The sequence below is a fragment of the Engraulis encrasicolus genome, chromosome 2, assembly GCF_034702125.1.
Source record: "Engraulis encrasicolus isolate BLACKSEA-1 chromosome 2, IST_EnEncr_1.0, whole genome shotgun sequence".
Lineage (NCBI taxonomy): Eukaryota > Metazoa > Chordata > Actinopteri > Clupeiformes > Engraulidae > Engraulis > Engraulis encrasicolus.
This window is the reverse complement of record NC_085858.1, coordinates 9435129-9452628: the sequence shown is the minus strand read 5'-3', so window position 1 is coordinate 9452628 and position 17500 is coordinate 9435129.

The following is a 17500-nucleotide window of genomic DNA, read 5'->3' as shown; positions in this document are numbered from 1 at the left end:
GTTAAGTGATGTGACGTGTCTCACAAGGCGCAGGAAAATGAAAATCAATGTTTGCCATCTGGTTACTGCAACGCCGGCACACTCTCTCCACCAACCCCACCAACACCACCACACAGACACAGATGCAGACGCAGACGAGCAGGCGCACGCACACACACCACACACACACCACACACACACCACACCACACACACACACACACACACACACACACACACACACACACACACACACACACACACACACACACACACACACACACACACACAAACCCACCCACCCGCCTTGCCTGAAGCGAAGCCACTACTTCATGGTTAGCCATGTGCTTGGCAGGTGAGTTATTAAACAAGGGGCCATTTTGGTCACATGATGGATGTGCCATTGCAAAAGCCAGTGTGGACACAGACGGGGAGTGGAAGTGGCAGTGGAGCCGACAGGGACAGACAAAAGGGGTCAGTTGTCCTGGGCCCAGGAAGAAGGGGGGGACTGAATTGGGCCCGCATTGCATTGTATGTATTGGGTAAGTGGCTGGCTGGTACGTGTACTATAGGGACAGCAGTGATGACAGTTGGGAAACCATGTTGTATGTAGGTATGTATTGTGGGGGGCTTTCAGATAACTTTGGTCCGTGCCCGGGCAAAGCTGTCAGCGGCCCTAGGTAGGTGGGGTGGGATGGGGGGCTCTGTCTAGTGGGGTGGACTACCTGGTCAGGGCTAAATGACCCATAACCAGGTCAAACACTAAGCAGCAAATGATACAGGCGGCCCACTTCACACCTCATTTGACAGTCTTTTCCTCATTTGTGATGACACAGTGGGCATTTCTCAAAGTGAAGTGTTCTAGCCTTGCTAGGGCGATTAACGCCCATTTTTCGTGGATTTCACCAAAGACTATCCAATCACTAGTTCTAATTATTGGTTCATTATTAGTGTAATTAATAATTGGACACTGCTTGGAAATCTGCGAAAAATATTACTCATCCTAGCAAGGCTAGAACACTTCACTTTGAGAAAGGCCCAGAGGCTTGGTGTGCCATCCTTTTTTCATTGTAATTTATTTTTTACCCCCTCTGTCTTCCTTCTTGCTTCCAGTGTTCAGATGGGGACACACTGTTGAGGCGGCGGAGATGTTGAGACGTGAAGAGTGAATTTCAGTCAGTGTTTCCTGCCTGTGAGATTTTCGGAGACTGCTGGAGCTGTCAGCGTAAGGAAGACAAGCAGCCGCAGAGAAAAGCGGAAGAGAGGGGAGCAAAGAGGAGGAGGAGGAAGAGGAGGAGGAGGAGGAAAAAAAATCAAATCAAATCAAAGACTTTTGTGCAAACAAGAGTTCTGGCAAGTACATTAGAGTGGAAGCATAACAACCTCTCATGGCCCTGCGAAGAATCAAATCCATGGGCATGCATCGCAAAACTTTTTCTTATTTTATTTCTTTTGCATTTATTTTATTATTTATTTCTTCATCTGACTTCATCTGACACTTTTCTTCACTCGCTCTGTCTCGCTGTGAGACAGCCCGCCCTGAACAGAATGACTAAAGCTGAAATTTCCACTTCCCAAGACTTCACCAGCTCACTGCACTGCACTAACACAAGGAACAAAACAAGGCCACTTCTACCGTACGAAGCCCATGAAGTCATTGTTTCCTGCAGACTTTTCATTAGTCAATATAGTATGGCAGGAGGCATGTCACGATCATCATTGAAAAAGCTATGTTGTACCAATGCATATGACATGTGGTATGAAAGTACCTAAAAGTAGGCTACACATTTTTTGGTGAAGCAACTTCAAGAATTACATTCATAACACAAAATCTTTATCTTTTCAAGGGAAGGTGGTAGGTTTAGATTTGCCTGGCTCTTGCCCGACCTGTAATTCTGCACAGCTTCGTGAGCTCCACTACTAGATCTGGGAGCATACGTATAGCGGGATTCCATTTCTCCAGTGAAAAAATAATCAGAGCATTTATTGCTTCAATATCAACAAATTTCTTCATAAACATTTTTTATTGATCTCTAAAGCGTCCCTATAGTGTATAGTATGTCCTGTGACTCTTCAATGTGACCTGCCATTGATATTGAAGTAATAAATGCTCCAACTAGAATGGGCACTCGGTAGAGCGCAAACCTTCGCCTACGCCACTTATTTTTTTCTGGACATCTTCAGAGTGTGGGGCATAACATTCTCCAAACTTTGGTGTTAGTTTCATTTAAATCGGACCGGAATATCGTAATATTATATTTTTGGCCCATTCTTGACCTCTTATTCAATTCAGCATGCACACGTTGTTCTGGCATATAGTGCTTGGCAAAGAAAAGTCACTGGAGCCACATAGACAAAAATGAACAATTATCACCTTCATATTAATGTTTTATTCCACATAACCAACTTATACATTAATAACATGTCCCCATTGGATTTAATTGTAAAAGAAGTGTACATGTAAATGAATATCAAACATATGAAATCATATTTATCGGCTTTGAAATAGTCACAATAGTCAACCTCAGGTTTAAGACCAAATTTACGAGCTGATATTATAAATTGAATTATTTCCGAAGCAGTCAGTATCTGTCACTCAATAATTACAACACGAGAGACACACAAATGATGTCGTGGTCAGAGTAGTAAGTGTCCACGACTTCCAGATGTACTGTGACCGCCTGGTTTATGTATACGTGGTCCAGTAGTGTCCCTTGGTCGGTCGTCGGTCCTTTGACGTATTGGCGGAAGCCGTGGTGACTGAGGAGCTGGATGATGTCGTGGTGTGGGGTCTCCAGTAAATCAAAGTTGAAATCTCCCAGGATGACCGTCAAGTTGCTGGTGTCCAGCGATGTCAAGAGCTGCTGAACACGATCTTGAAATAATCTGGGACTCTGTGATGGTGGCCTGTACAGAGTCACGATGTGGATTGGCGTGCTGTCGTGGCTGACAGAGATTCCTTGATGCTCCAGCTGTGTCTGTGGCGTTTGAAGACCCGTGGGTGACATCCGCCGAGGCACCTGAATCATGATACCCCCTCTGTGGACGCCGTGGTCGAGAGGCCTCTCAGCTCGAAAACATACCGAGTCATGTTTGAGCATTTGTGCGTTTCCGAGACGTTGTCCATCGTGCAGAAATGTGAATCTTCATGTCGTCCAGGTGCTCGAGATATGATCTGACGTTCAGGAAGCCGATCCTCACACAGGTGTTGTCAGTCAGGTGATGCGGCACGGGCTGTTCATCCTGTGGCAAGTTGCTCAGACGCTCCATTTCTCTTTGGACGACTGGATTGATGCGGATGTGACTGACATCAAACCCGAGAAAGAACAGTCCTTGCAACGTTCGGACACGGCTCATGGCGACGTAAGCCTGGCCTGGCATAAACTTCCCTCGACCTTCCATGGAAACAACGACCTGCTCCAGTGTCTTCCCCTGGACTTTGTGGATCGTACAGCCCCAGGCAAGGGTGAGTGGAAACTGTGTTCGTCTGGCTTCCACAGACTGTCGTCCACGACCGGTGTAGAACTGGACCTCTTGTCGCACAATCGGGACTGCATCAGGATAGCGTTGCCTGTATTGACTCTGGGCGATGGCATCCTTGCCGACACGGGAACTGTCAAATTTCACGAGGATGGCCACGACTTGATCTCCTGTTGTCTCGATCCCGACGACAGTTCCGCAAACACCGTTAGCCAGACCGTCAGACACGTTGACGTTGACCGTCACCATAACTCGGGCGCCCACTGTCACCATGACAACTTCTCGTAGTCCTCCTGTGTCGGTTGATTTGGTTGACATCACCACATCCAGCTGTCCGGTGTGGACATCTTTCCGTTTGTCAATCGCCTTGATCTCAAATATGCGTGTTGGTGACTTGCGGATGTGTGATAGGTTATGGTTGTCGACCTCTCTGTTGGTCTTGAAGACGTGGAGGGCTTCACTCGGATAGAAGGGGTCAGACGAAGTGACGACTCGAGTCTTTAGGAGCTTGATGTCGTCATCAGAGCAGGACGCCGTGCGGACCCGCATGAGTAGATCCGCGAATCGTTGATCGTCCTTCTGCCTCATGCTCTGCGTCAACTCCATCATGGTGAAGTTCTCCTCCCACAGGGATCCGTGCAATCTCGCGTAGCAGTCAGATGGTAGACCGAAGACGTGATCCTGGCCCACTGGTTGGAGCTGAAACAGGTCACCGACGGCAAGGATGCTAACGTTCCCGAAGCGCGAGTTGGGATCTGATGTGCCTGTGATGTCCTGCAGTCGCCGATGGATATGGTAGAGTAGATCTGCTCCCACCATGGAGACCTCGTCGATTATCAGCAGCTTGAGCTTCCCGAGACGTGATCTGAGGGTGTTCAGTTTTTCGCTGCTTGCTGGCATGTACTCCCTCTTGCTGCGTGGACCACAAGCGAAGCTGAAGGCTGAGTGCAGCGTCATGCCTTCGATGCCGAACGCCGCTGTCCCCGTGAAGGCGGTGAGAATAACAGGCAACTCGTCGGGCTCAAAGTATCCAGATAAAGGTTTGAGTAGTCTCATAGTCTCGTAGTGCACCAGTTTGATGATGTGGCTCTTCCCGACACCACCTGGTCCACTGAGAAACAGCCTGTAGACCGGAACTGGGGCATCAGACTTGAGTGCACGTATCATGTCCTTGCACCATTTCCTGTGCTTCTGGATGACTTGCATTTGCTGGTCGTTCAAGCTCCGCATCATCTCTCTGTACTGTTGGGGTGTCATGAGGGTCTTGCCAAGTTCTGCGGTGAAGCGTGAATGCAGTTCTGCATTGTTGGAGCGCGACTCTGGTCCCAAGTCCACGTTCTCGCCGATATCCGGTTGTCCCACAAATCTGTCGTTCACAGCACCCTCCGCTTCTTGTTGCGCCTCTGCATGTTGTGCGTTCGGTGCCATGGCGTCCCAAGCATGTTCCGGAGGACCAAATTCGTGGAGATCCTGCAGAGCGCGATCGATATCACCGGCATTGAAGGTGAATTTCTCCTGATTAGCATGGACCAGAGCCTGGACCTGCTGATACCTCTCCTGGAAGCTGGCCCAGTTTCCTTTAATATCAGTGTCCTCGTTTCTCCAGGGATGGTACAGCATCAATAGGTTCCGATATTTGGCTTCTCCCTCTGCCTTTTCCTGGTGAAATCGGATTACACAGGGTTTGCGGCGTCTGCGCATCTGTCCTAGTCCACCCTGTAGCTGAATCTTCGTGCTGGGTTCGTCTGCTCGGTGCTCGTCTCCTTGAGCGTCGTCATCGGACAGGACTGCAGGTTGGTGATCATCTGCATCATCAGTGTTGCCAGTCACAGTTGAATAATTTGCCGCGAACTCGGCCAGCGACATGGCCTCTAGTGTCTGGGGTCTCGCTGCGTATCTGTCAAGGAGGGACGTGCAGTAGATGCTTTCTGAGTCGTCGTCCATGTCCATGAGCTGAGCGCGGGGTTTGAGTATCGCCACTCGCTTCTCTTTTGGAGCAGTGTTGACGAAGACCACTGTTCGACTGGCCTTTTTCAGTGGCAGAGAAAGGAGTCTGTACGCTGCTTCCTGTGCGCTGACTTCTCTGTTGTGTAGAAATGCCGAGCCAACTTTCCGTAAGCGTGACTTGATGTCCTCTCCTCGGCATTCGTCCACAACGGCTCGCAGTAGTTCTCCCATGGCTCTCTCACCTTTCAGCATGTAGCTTGTGACGTACATGATGCAGGAATACGGATCCAAGATGAACTGGAGATCCATATTTGCTCTCCATGTACGGAGGATGTCCGGGTTGTACTGGTTGACCCATGCCTCTCCTGGTTGACGCTTGAGAACGATCTGCTTCCCCGTCTTGGCCACTTTGACTGCGTCTTCATACTGCTGTTGATCCACCTGGGCTCTCTGCAGCAATTCGGGAAGTGTGATGTCCCGAGGACACTCGGGACTTTCCAGTTCCCGTTTCACTTTGAGAAGCACTTCCTGTTTCTCACTGATGAGGCGGGCTGCCACGACAGGATCTTCTTCCGCAGGGGTCCTGGCGATGACTGTGGTTTGGCTTGGTGGATGGGGAAACCGAAAGCGACAGTTTTGGCCTCTTCTGCATGTGCGCGAGTGGGTGTGGGTCTGCAGTGACGTGACCAGTTCATGGAGCTCAGCGTCATCCTCAGGGATGGAGCATGACTGGTAGCGGTCGACAAATTGGGCCACTTCCTCGTCTGTGTTGATGCCGATCTTTGGTGCATCTTTTATCCACAGGATTGTGTGAGCGTGTGGCGATCCACGAGCCTGGAATTCTACGCGGATCATGAAGTCCTGAAGTTCTCCAATAGGGTTACTCTTTGAGCCGATGAATTCCCTGAAGAACGTCTCAAGACGGTGCTGGAACTGTCTGGCTGCTGTGACAGGGTTGTTTCGAAGCCACTTGCACTTGTCCTCCCAGGTCATGTTCTTCACGTCCTCATCACTGAGTATGGTCCCGTACTGCCTGGCGATGCTCTGAATGACTTCAGGCCACTGCATGTCCGCCGCTGAGAGTGTCAGGAACCACGTGGGAGTGCCAAGTTGCCGCACCATCGCCAGCAAATCCAGCAGTGTCGTTTTCCAGTATGCAGGAGATCCGCGAACATTCTTCAGAAACCTGAAGGCTGTGTCGGTGCGGATCATTGCTTGCACATTCTCGGACGATTTGAAAAATCCTGCATTGATTGTCTGGTTCTGGTAGGTCATTCCTTGGGTCTGTCGCATGGATATCTGCAGATCATCCCGGATTTGCTTGGATTCCACGGTGTACTGTGCCGCGAGCAAATAATCGATATCCTTGGCAAAGCGTCCATCAGCATCCAGGAGTCTTTGGTTGAAGTACTTTCTTGGAGTGATGGTCTTCGGTCTCTTCGTGGAAAGTCCACCACGGCCATGTGGATACTTTGAAGGGTTGGCGAGCTCTTCAAATAGTTCATCCAGCAGAAACGCACATGGTTTTTCATTTTCGGCGGGTGCGACGGAATATGTTTTGTCAGCACTTCCTTCCTCCTGAAGAAGTGTGTCGTATTGAATCCCACGTAGTCTGTTGTCCTGGTCTGACTCTGTGTCTTCTGGTTCTGCCTCCTGCGATCCTCTTGGGCTGTTTGGCGTCTCTTCTTCGTTGGTGGAGTTTTTGAGAGCGACGTAATGTTGTTCTCCAATGAGACCCAGGGTGATCGTGTTGTCACTTCGTGCGTTCGTAGGATGAATGTCGTGCATCCAGTCCGGGGTGATTGTGTTGAGAACCTGGATGTTGATGTTGAGCATTTCAGCCATGGCCTGGACAGCGACGTTATCGGCCCACTCTCCAGTGCGAAGTGCTGAGACATATCTGCTCATCGTGCGACCTGGGGATTCCTGTCCACTTGTGATGGCTCGCGGAGACCTGGGCACGAATCCAGCATAGGTGCCAGCAGTAGAATCTTCAAGGAAGCTCACCAGCTGCATCCTCAGTTCAGCTCCACTTGTGGACTGGACGCCTGCTGCTTGTAGGGAGACAGAAACAGCATGAAAAAAGCAATTGCCGTCTCCCGGAACATTAACGATGTCGAGGTGTCGTGATCTTGCTAGCCTCTGTAGACCTTCATAGTTGTTTGGAATGACCAGAGACGACGTCATCGGCGATTGTACAGCAGCTCCAGGTGGTGCGACATCGCTGTGTGTCATGGCTTCCCACAGGTCAGCTTCATCTTCTTCCCAGACGCTCTCCCAATCCATACAAATTGTGACATCTTTGTATAGCGGATTGTTATGTTGAAGCCATGTGAGAGCCGCCATGATCTTCTTTGGACGAACGTAGTCGTGCATGTAGTGGCCTTTGTACGCGAGCTTCCGCTTCAGTTTCAGTGGAACTACTTCCGCGTCCTGTGGCAGTCGTGGTAGGAGCGTTGTCACTGTGACAAGTTTCGACGGAACATTTAAATTTGTCATACCGGTATGCATATCCCAAGGAGCCGTTGTGGTAGCTTTTGTGATACGCAGTTAAGTTAGAGTTCTAACTAAACTAAACTAAAGTTCTAATTCCAAAGTGTAGGCATAACATAAATGACAGTCCCAAAACATTTGGTGACCATATCGAAGATTGTGTAAACTTGGTTTATGTTGACATTTGGTTCCTGTCATACCTTTGTCCCATATCGCTTGCCGTAGCCCCATGCAAGCAGATGCACATGTGTATGAGAATTTCAGTGCGTATCACAAAAGCTGCCACACCTCTGTGCCACACCGTAGTGCATCATGTGTCACGTCTGTCTCTACCCGCCACTGAAAATGCATTGTGTGGTGTCGTGGGGAGGGAGACTGATTTGCCGCTCACAAGACCAGCGAAATAGTCGCTAGATTCGGCCAGATTGAGCCTGAAAAGTCGCTAAGTCGCTAGATGATTTTTTTTGTCGCCAGAGGTGGCCAAAGGTCGCTAAATCTAGCGACAAAGTCGCTAAATTGGCAACACTGGATGTGTGACTCATGCGGTTACGCAATAAACATACATGACGTCAACCAGCACCATGATATCAGCCTATTGCACAATCAGCATAATGACGTCAGCCAGTTGCGCAATTAGCACCATAGCGTCAGCCATGTGGACAATCAGCATAATGACGTCAGCCAGTTGCGCAATCAGCACCATAACGTCAGCCATGTGGACAATCAGCATAATGACGTCAGGCAGTTGCGCAATCAACAGCATGACGTCAGCCAGTCGCGTAACCAGCACCATGATATCAGCCTATTGCACAATCAGCATAATGACGTCAGCCAGTTGCGCAATCAGCACCATAACGTCAGCCATGTGGACAATCAGCATAATGACGTCAGGCAGTTGCGCAATCAACAGCATGACGTCAGCCAGTTGCGTAACCAGCACCATGATATCAGCCTATTGCACAATCAGCATAATGACGTCAGCCAGTTGCGCAATTAGCACCATAACGTCAGCCATGTGGACAATCAGCATAATGACGTCAGCCAGTTGCGCAATAAACATGCATGACGTCAGCCAGTTGCGTAACCAGCACCATGATATCAGCCTATTGCACAATCAGCAAAATGACGTCAGCCAGTTACGCAACTATGATCAGCACCATAACGTCAGCCATGTGCACAATCAGCAGCATGACGTCAGCAGGTTACGGCAATTTGCTTGTGTAAGATCAGGCGGATGCAGCATATAATCAGACTTGAGTTTTGCTGTGTGGCTGTTGGGCAGCAATGATGTGTGTAATAATACGGTTTCTTATGATGTGTTGATTTGTTTTGACTGTGAACCCAAACTTTGAACGTTATGCCGGTTGCTGCATTCCACAGAAATTCTCACTCCTAAGCGGTACTGGTACGGAAGCGCAATGCTACCAGAGGTGAACAAAATAATTCGCTCGAGCGAGACACTAAGTCGCTCGAGCGATTAATTTTTTTCGCCTCTGGCAGCATTCTGGTTCTGTAGTCAGGCCCCATGGTACGTTTTTTTTAGCAATCCCTATATGCCATATGCGGCCGCTGAGGCGGGCGCAAATAAAGTGTCGTCGGTGAAGGTATGCGCTCGACAGAGTGTCCATTCCATTTAGTCTAGTATGGAGATTGTGGTGGACACATTTCTGAAATTTTGATGTCATTTTTTTTCATAAAAATCGGTCCAGAATTGACAGAGTTAAGATGAGAAACGTGCATTTCGCAAGGTCTTGACCCCACTGACCGTTGACCCCCAACCGCTAAAAAAAACGTATGGACACCACCATGACGTGTGGCACATCACAGGATCGGGAATTGAATTCTGCACATCTTAGCACTGGTTTCAGGCAAATCGGATGCCAATTAACCGAGATATCGCAAATTTACGTTTTTGACCTTTTCGTGACCTTGACCTTTGACCCAATCACTCCCACAAAAGTAATCGATTGTTCCTTGGGTCATGACCAATCATCCCACTAAATTTCATAAAAATCGGCTCAGTTCTGACTGAGTTATACGAAGTACATACAAACAAACAAACAAACAAACATATTCACAAATAAATAAACTAGAATGGGCACTCGGTAGAGCGCAAACCTTTGCCTACGCCACTTATTTTTTTCTGGCCATCTTCAAAATGTGGGGCATAACATTCTCCAAATTTTGGTGTTAGTTTCATTTAAATCGGACCGGAATATCGTAATATTACATTTTTGGCCCAGTCTTGACCTCTTATTCAATTCAGCATGCACACGTTCTTCTGGCATATAGTGCTTGGCAAAGAAAAACGTTTTTGACCTTTTTGTGACCTTGACCTTGACCTTTGACCCAATCACTCCCAAAAAGTAATCGGTTGTTCCTTGGGTCATGACCAATCATCCCACTAAATGTCATAAAAATCGGCTCAATTTACGTTTTGACCTTTTCGTGACCTTGACCTTGACCTTTGACCCAATCACTCCCAAAAAGTAATTGATTGTTCCCTGGGTCATGACCAATCATCCCACTAAATTTCATAAAAATCGGCTCAATTTACGTTTTTGACCTTTTCGTGACCTTGGCCTGGACCTTTGACCTTTGACCCAATCACTCCCAAAAACTAATCGATTGTTCCTTGGGCCAATCATCCCACTAAATTTCATAAAAATCGGCTCAGTTCTTTCTGAGTTTGACCTTTTCGTGACCTTGACCTTGACCTTTGACCCAATCACTCCCAAAAAGTAATCGATTGTTCCTTGGGTCATGACCAATCATCCCACTAAATTTCATAAAAATCGGCTCAGTTCTGACTGAGTTATACGAAGTACAAACAAACATTTTGACCTTGACCTTTGACCTTTGACCCAATCACTCCCAAAAACTAATCGATTGTTCCTTGGGTCATGACCAATCATCCCACCAAATTTCATAAAAATCGGCTCAGTTCTGACTGAGTTATACGAAGTACATACAAACAAACAAACAAACATATTCACAAATAAATAAATAAATAAATACACAGCGGTCAAAACATAACCTTCGCCGACTTTGTCTTGGCGAAGGTAATAAATAAATACACAGCGGTCAAAACATAACCTTCGCCGACTTTGTCTTGGCGAAGGTAATTATTTTTTGACTGGAGAAATGGAATCCTGCTACAGGCTCCCAGATCTCCGTGTGTGTAGAGCACCACCAGGGGGCTCCAGAGCTACAGACACATACAGAGGTCTGGTAGGAACCAGACTAGGTCTAGATGGCCACCTTAGAAACAAAGTGCGGGTGGAAACCCTGAAAGTCAACGATGTACAGTAGTGAACTGCATGTAGTGAAAATTCAGCGTTTTTCAGACATGGGAAGACTGGCTGTTGTAGCTGTCACAGGGTAAACATTTTGAAAGTTTTTCCAGCTTCACCTCAAACCGGCAGGTGCATTGGAAATGACCCAATTAGGTCTCAGAGCAGGAGTCTATAAAATTAGCCATCTTGCACAAGGGCCTAACGCAGCAATAGCCTATAGTAGGAAATTACTTCGGCAACGTTGTTACAACATCAGACCTTCATCAGCTATATTTTTTATCTGATTAAGAAGGATGAAGAAAATGATGTTCCATAAATATGTTGCTGCGAAAGGGCAAGACTTTTTTTTTAGGTAATCCAGTTATAGTGCAAGGCAGAGGAAGACAGGAAATGGAGGCAAATGAAGCATCTCCCACCACCGTAACCATATTTAATAATCTCCTGTTTGTTTGTGCTGACTCGAGGGGCCGTTTGTGTCAAATGCCAGTCTGGCAACAAGTGTCTATTTTGCTGGGCAGTGAGTGAGAGCAAGGGAGAGACATCCCTTGTGTCAGAAGAGTGCTGGTCACAAGTCCATCTTGAACGACACCCAGCCCCGTTCTCACACACACACACACACACACACACACACACACACACACACACACACACACACACACACACACACACACACACACACACACACTCTCTCTCTCTCTCTCTCTCTCTATCCACCTCTCTCTCTCTCTCTCTCTCTCTCTCTCTCTCTCTCTCTCTCTCTCTCTCTCTCTCACTCTCACTCTCACTAGGGATAGTTCGAGTCAAACGCTGTTGGACAAGTGGAGAAGGATAAAGGAAGGGAGAGCCAGAGCCAGAGCCAGAGCTGTCCCAGTGCCAATAGAGTGCTGCTCACGGCAGGACACCTCGACCTTCCCTTCATGGGAACACATGCACACACACACATGCGCGCACACACTCTTCATCACCCTAAACTGAACAGTGGGAGTGAAGATGAGAGGGAGGGAGAGCAAGAGTGAGATGGTTCTCGTGCCAAAAGTGTGCTGGCCAGAGAACCCCCCACCCCCACCGCACCAGACACACACACGCCCCACCATTACCCCTCTGCCTGCTCACACATTCCGTACATACTCATCCTTCTTTGGCCAAAACTGAAAGAGATAGGTCCTCCCAATCATCTGTTTATTAATGAGGGCTGCCAATCAATACTTGCCTGACCCAACACTAGACTAATGATAGAACACCATGGCTGACAAATAACAACATTCCAGAATTTCAAACTGCACATACTCAATGGCTACATTTACATGACGATTTTAATGCCAATGTAATAATTAATAATTAAATAGCTCCATCAAGTTTACTTTGATCCTTCATTTAATTCCGAATTGTGAAGTGTTTACATTATATTTTCAAAGTGAAATTAAGCTTTATTCAGAATTAAAGTGAGTCAATTCTGAACTACATGTCTCATGTAAACTTAGCCATTGTCCGCTATCAACGGTATGCTGATGATACAATGGGTAGACCAATGGCTCTGGGTAGACCCAAAGCAATGGGAGGCTTCTGATAGGCTGGAATTGTTACTTGTTATTGTTATGTTATCAATTCCTCTCAGAGTCCTCAATGATACTCAATGCAAATTAACTCTTGTGAAGGCTGCGCAAAACTGGGAGATCAGCCATGTTTGACCATATATGGACACATTTCACCGCCATTTTTCAGAGCTGGACCACAGCGGCACCCTATGGCAACAATAGAATTCTTTATATTGATGGCACTAGTCAGGGCTGGACTGGGGGAGAAATAGGGCCCGGGCACTTTTGGCTTAAAGGCCCCCTCATACTTAGCAGCAGAGAACTGAGTCACCTTCTTTTTTTTTTACATTTCTGAAAATAGGGCCCCACGAGGGTGTGGGGCCCACCGGGATATGCCCGCTATCCCAGATGGCCAGTCCAGCCCTGGCACTAGTACGTGCTATAAACCCAACACAGGTGACAGGAGGGGGTAAAGGAAGGTGCTAGGGGCCAGTTTATGGCAGACTTCATTAGTTCCAATCCCCCCACACTGATACTGTGCTGGAGAGCCAACTGGTACTCTACTTGCTGGAGAGCAAGAGATGACATAAGAGCAGAGGAGAGGAGGGGAGGAGGGAGTGGGGAGATGCCAAGAAGCCAGTTTGTGAGAGGCATCATCAGGTTCACTTGCCCCACACTTGCACAGTGCACTGGAGGACTAATTGGTGCCTGCTGGACAGCTGAAGAGCTGCCATACTGGAGGAGAGGGAGAGGAAGGGGGAAAGGAACATGCTAGAAGCCACTTCACCAGTCCAGTTCCCCCCCACACTGACGCTGCACTGCAGAAACACTGAGGCTCAATACAGTATGATTAGTCGTTGACAGGGGAACCTCAGATGACACTCCCTAAGAGAACGAAAACTTGGGGTTATAAATGCTAATATAAATTCTCCAATGCTAAGTTAATGGGGAGACTTGCCAGATCCCAGTGGAAAAAAGGTAACCTTGGGGTATGCTCACAGTATAAACCAAAATCGCCTCTGTACTAAACACAAAAGATACAACCTGCAAACTGGAGTGTTATATTTGTTTTTAAAATAAAAAGTGAAACAAAAATAAGACCTCTACAGTACGTCTGAGGGCACTAAACACAGGTGTTAGTGCCAGCTAATCCTGTCGGCAATTTTATCAGCATAATATAATAAATACTATATGTGCGCTTGTGTGTGTGTGCTTGTGTGTGTGTGTGTGTGTGTGTGTGTGTGTGTGTGTGTGTACTCACAGCTGTGCACTATCACTACCACATTGAAGTTTGTGTGTGTGTGTGTGTGTGTGTGTGTGTGTGTGTGTGTGTGTGTGTGTGTGTGTGTGTGTGTGTGTGTGTGTGTGTGTGTGTGTGTGTGTGTGTGTGTGTGTGTGTGTATTCACAGCTGAGCCCCGGATATAATATTCCCTGTGTGAATCAGAGATACCGCAAGCGGGATGCAAATCTGCCCGTGTCCATGGGGTAGGCAGGCAGCCACTGAAACCATGTTGAATTACCCCCAGCAGCCGCACCCTTATCACCCTGAAGTTATCTGATGCTGAAAGCTGACCTAAGCTGCAAGCATTGTGGTGTGTGTGTGTGTGTGTGTGTGTGTGTGTGTGTGTGTGTGTGTGTGTGTGTGTGTGTGTATGTGTGTGCGTGTGTGAGTGTGTGAGTGTGTGCGTGGGTGTGTGCGTGTGCGTATGTGTGTGTGTGTGTGTGTGTGTGTGTGTGTGTGTGTGGTCATATATTTTGTGTATGAGATGCACATGTGTGAATACTTATCTTCGTGTGTGTGTGTGTGTGTGTGTGCGCCCGCGCGTGCGTGCGTGCGTGCGTGCGTGCGACACGTGCCTATGGCCATGCTTGTGTATATATCATTGTGTATATCTGTGGAGACAGTAAGACGGGGGGTGAGTGAGTGAGTGAGGCTATAGCTGCCCTGCCGGTATGTAAGCAGCGTGACGGACGTGATGCTGATATCAGGTGCTGGGATCCTTTGCTCTGTGGTTTTTGGGCCCGGCAGCTCAGCAGAATAGATAGCATGAGCTGAGGGGCTGGAGGTAGGTGGTGGCACTGGAGGGTGATAGTAGGGAAGTCGAGATGGTGAGCTGATGGGGCGGCTGGGTGTTGGAATTCAGGTTCTGTGGTTTTTGGGCCCGGGGAGCTGGCATGAGGCTCAGCAGAGGAGATAACATGAGCTGGGGTGGGGTGGGGTGAGGAAGGTGGGCGGGTGGGGTGAGGGAGGTGGGCGGGTGGGGTGAGGGAGGTGGGCGGGTGGGGGCGGTAAGGTGATGAGCGTATGGGTGATGATGTCTAATATGGCGAGGGATATTAGGGTGACGGGGCTGTGGTTCTGTGTCTCAATTTGGGCCTAGGAGGCGGGATAGGGCTGAGCACAGATGTCAACATGCAGAGGGGCGGAGGGAGGTCAGGGTGTTGTGGTGTGTGTGGGGGGGGGGGGGGGTAGTAAGGTGGTCGAGATGGTGAGGTGACGAGGATATGGAGGGGTGAGGGGATGGGGCTGGGTGGTAGAATCCTTGTTCTAGGTTTTTTTTTTTCAGGGATAGGGCTCAACAGAGAAGATAATACAGGGTGTGCAGAATTATTATTGTGCATGACCTGGCATGCTTCATAAAGGTTACTGCTGGAAAAATATGCATAGAATGGACGAAATTGTCAGGAAACTTGCTTGCCTAATTCTACACACCCTGTATGGGCAGAGCGGGGCAAAGCAGAAGACCGTTGCTGTGGTAAGGTGATGGGGCTGCAGTACAAAGCAAAGCGAAGTGAAGTAAAATACAATAGGAATAATTAGAATAGGAATATAATAGGAATAATAATGTATTAAGAAATAGGCCTATAATAGGGTATCATTAATTTCATACTAGCGTGTATCTTAATCAAAACTTTAAAATTATTAGTATATTTATTTTTTTAACACTTTTTTTTCCCCATTTCCTTGACTTAATGTCATTACATTTTTCAACCACAAGCATTCTTCCATAGGGTGGCATGGGTTGTGGAATGATGGGATGACAATGCATGGTTGAAAACGTTGATTGTTGGGGTGAGTAGGGATGGGTGAGGATGGTGGGGTATAGAGGGATGGGTGAAGGAGTGCAGAGAGGTCTGCATAAGAATGGTAGGATGGTGGGGCTGTGGAATGATGAGGGAGGGGTGAGAGAGAGCAGAGGGATGGTTAAGCTGGATTGGGGATGATGGGGGGATGAGGGATGGGTGAACGAGTGCAGTGAGGGCCAAGGGCCATTTCTCCATATTGTAATAAACTACTGACACACACAGCTGAGAGCTAATTGGGCTGCCATTGGTAAACAAACACACACACACACACACACACACACACTAATACAAGGATAAAAGCACCAATAACACAAAGACAGATGTGCACATGTATCTCACGCAAATGCCAATACCCCAGGCCAATTTTAGACTTTCATAACAAGTTTCACTCCGAAAAAAAAACCAACAATGGAGAAGAAAACAAAAACAAAACGGAGCACTATCTGCACAATACTTTCCATATGCAAATAATCATTACAGTCCCTTGACATCACTCTGGTCTCTGAATAATGTCTGAATATTCTCATTCATCTAGGTCATGTTAGTCAGAGGAGCTCAGTTGTTTTTGGAGTCTGAAGATGAAGTTGGTTTGATATTTCATCGAAAAGGCTTCTTAAGTTTTGGCCTGCTGTTACAGACACCAGGAGCAGCTAAACCAGGACCATTTGTACAAATAAACTTTAAAAAATGAAATCAGACTGGCTGAATACATTTGCTATTGCTGTGTTTGTAACTATTTAATCGGGTAGGGAGCATCAAATAATTAAATGTGCAATGCAGTGGCGTTAGCAAAGCAACACTTCAAAGGAAGCATCCAATAGGTTGAATGCACCTCAAAGGCTAATAAGGCAAAATGAAATGCAATTAGACACAATACAAATAACAAAAAAACGTAATTTAATAGGCCTATAGTCGTATTCAGAGGAGGAATGAATCACCAGTATTATTTTTCAGTGGAAGATTATGCAATATTATTCATGCACATGCACCCATTTCCAAGAGTCATGTGGATTGCTGGTGAGAGAGACAGAGAGAGAGAGAGAGAGAGAGAGAGAGAGAGAGAGAGAGAGAGAGAGAGAGAGAGAGAGAGAGAGAGAGAGAGAGAGAGAGAGAGAGAGATGGGGGATATAGATGGAGAGAAAACAAGAACAGGGGGAGGAATTGAGACAGACAAGTGAGAGAGTGAGAGGAGACCAGTGGAATGAAAGAGAGATTAAGAGAGAGAAGAAGAGAGGTAAACAAAAGAAGAAAAGCTGGAGAGATAGGGGTCTCTGGGGAATGGCTGGGCAAAACAAACTATCAGAGCAAGTGATACCCTAGTCAGGAGAAGAGAGGAGAGGAGAGGAGAGGAGAGGAGAAAAGAGGAGAGGGGAGGAGAGGAGAGGAGCAGGAGAGGGGAGGGGAGGAGAGGAGAGGAGAGGAGAGGAGCAAACTATTATAGTGATACCCTAGTCAGGAGAGGAGAGGAGAGGAGAGAAGAGGAGAGGGAAAAGAGAGGAGAGGAGCAGGTGAGGGGAGGGGAGGGGAGGGGAGGAGCAGGACTGGGGAGGGGAGGGGAGGGGAGGGGAGGGGAGCAAACTATCAGAGCAAGTAATACCCTAGAGAGGAGAGAGAGGACAGGACAGGACAGGACAGGAGAGGAGGGAAGGGGAAAAGAGAATAGAGGAGAGGAGAGGAGAAGAG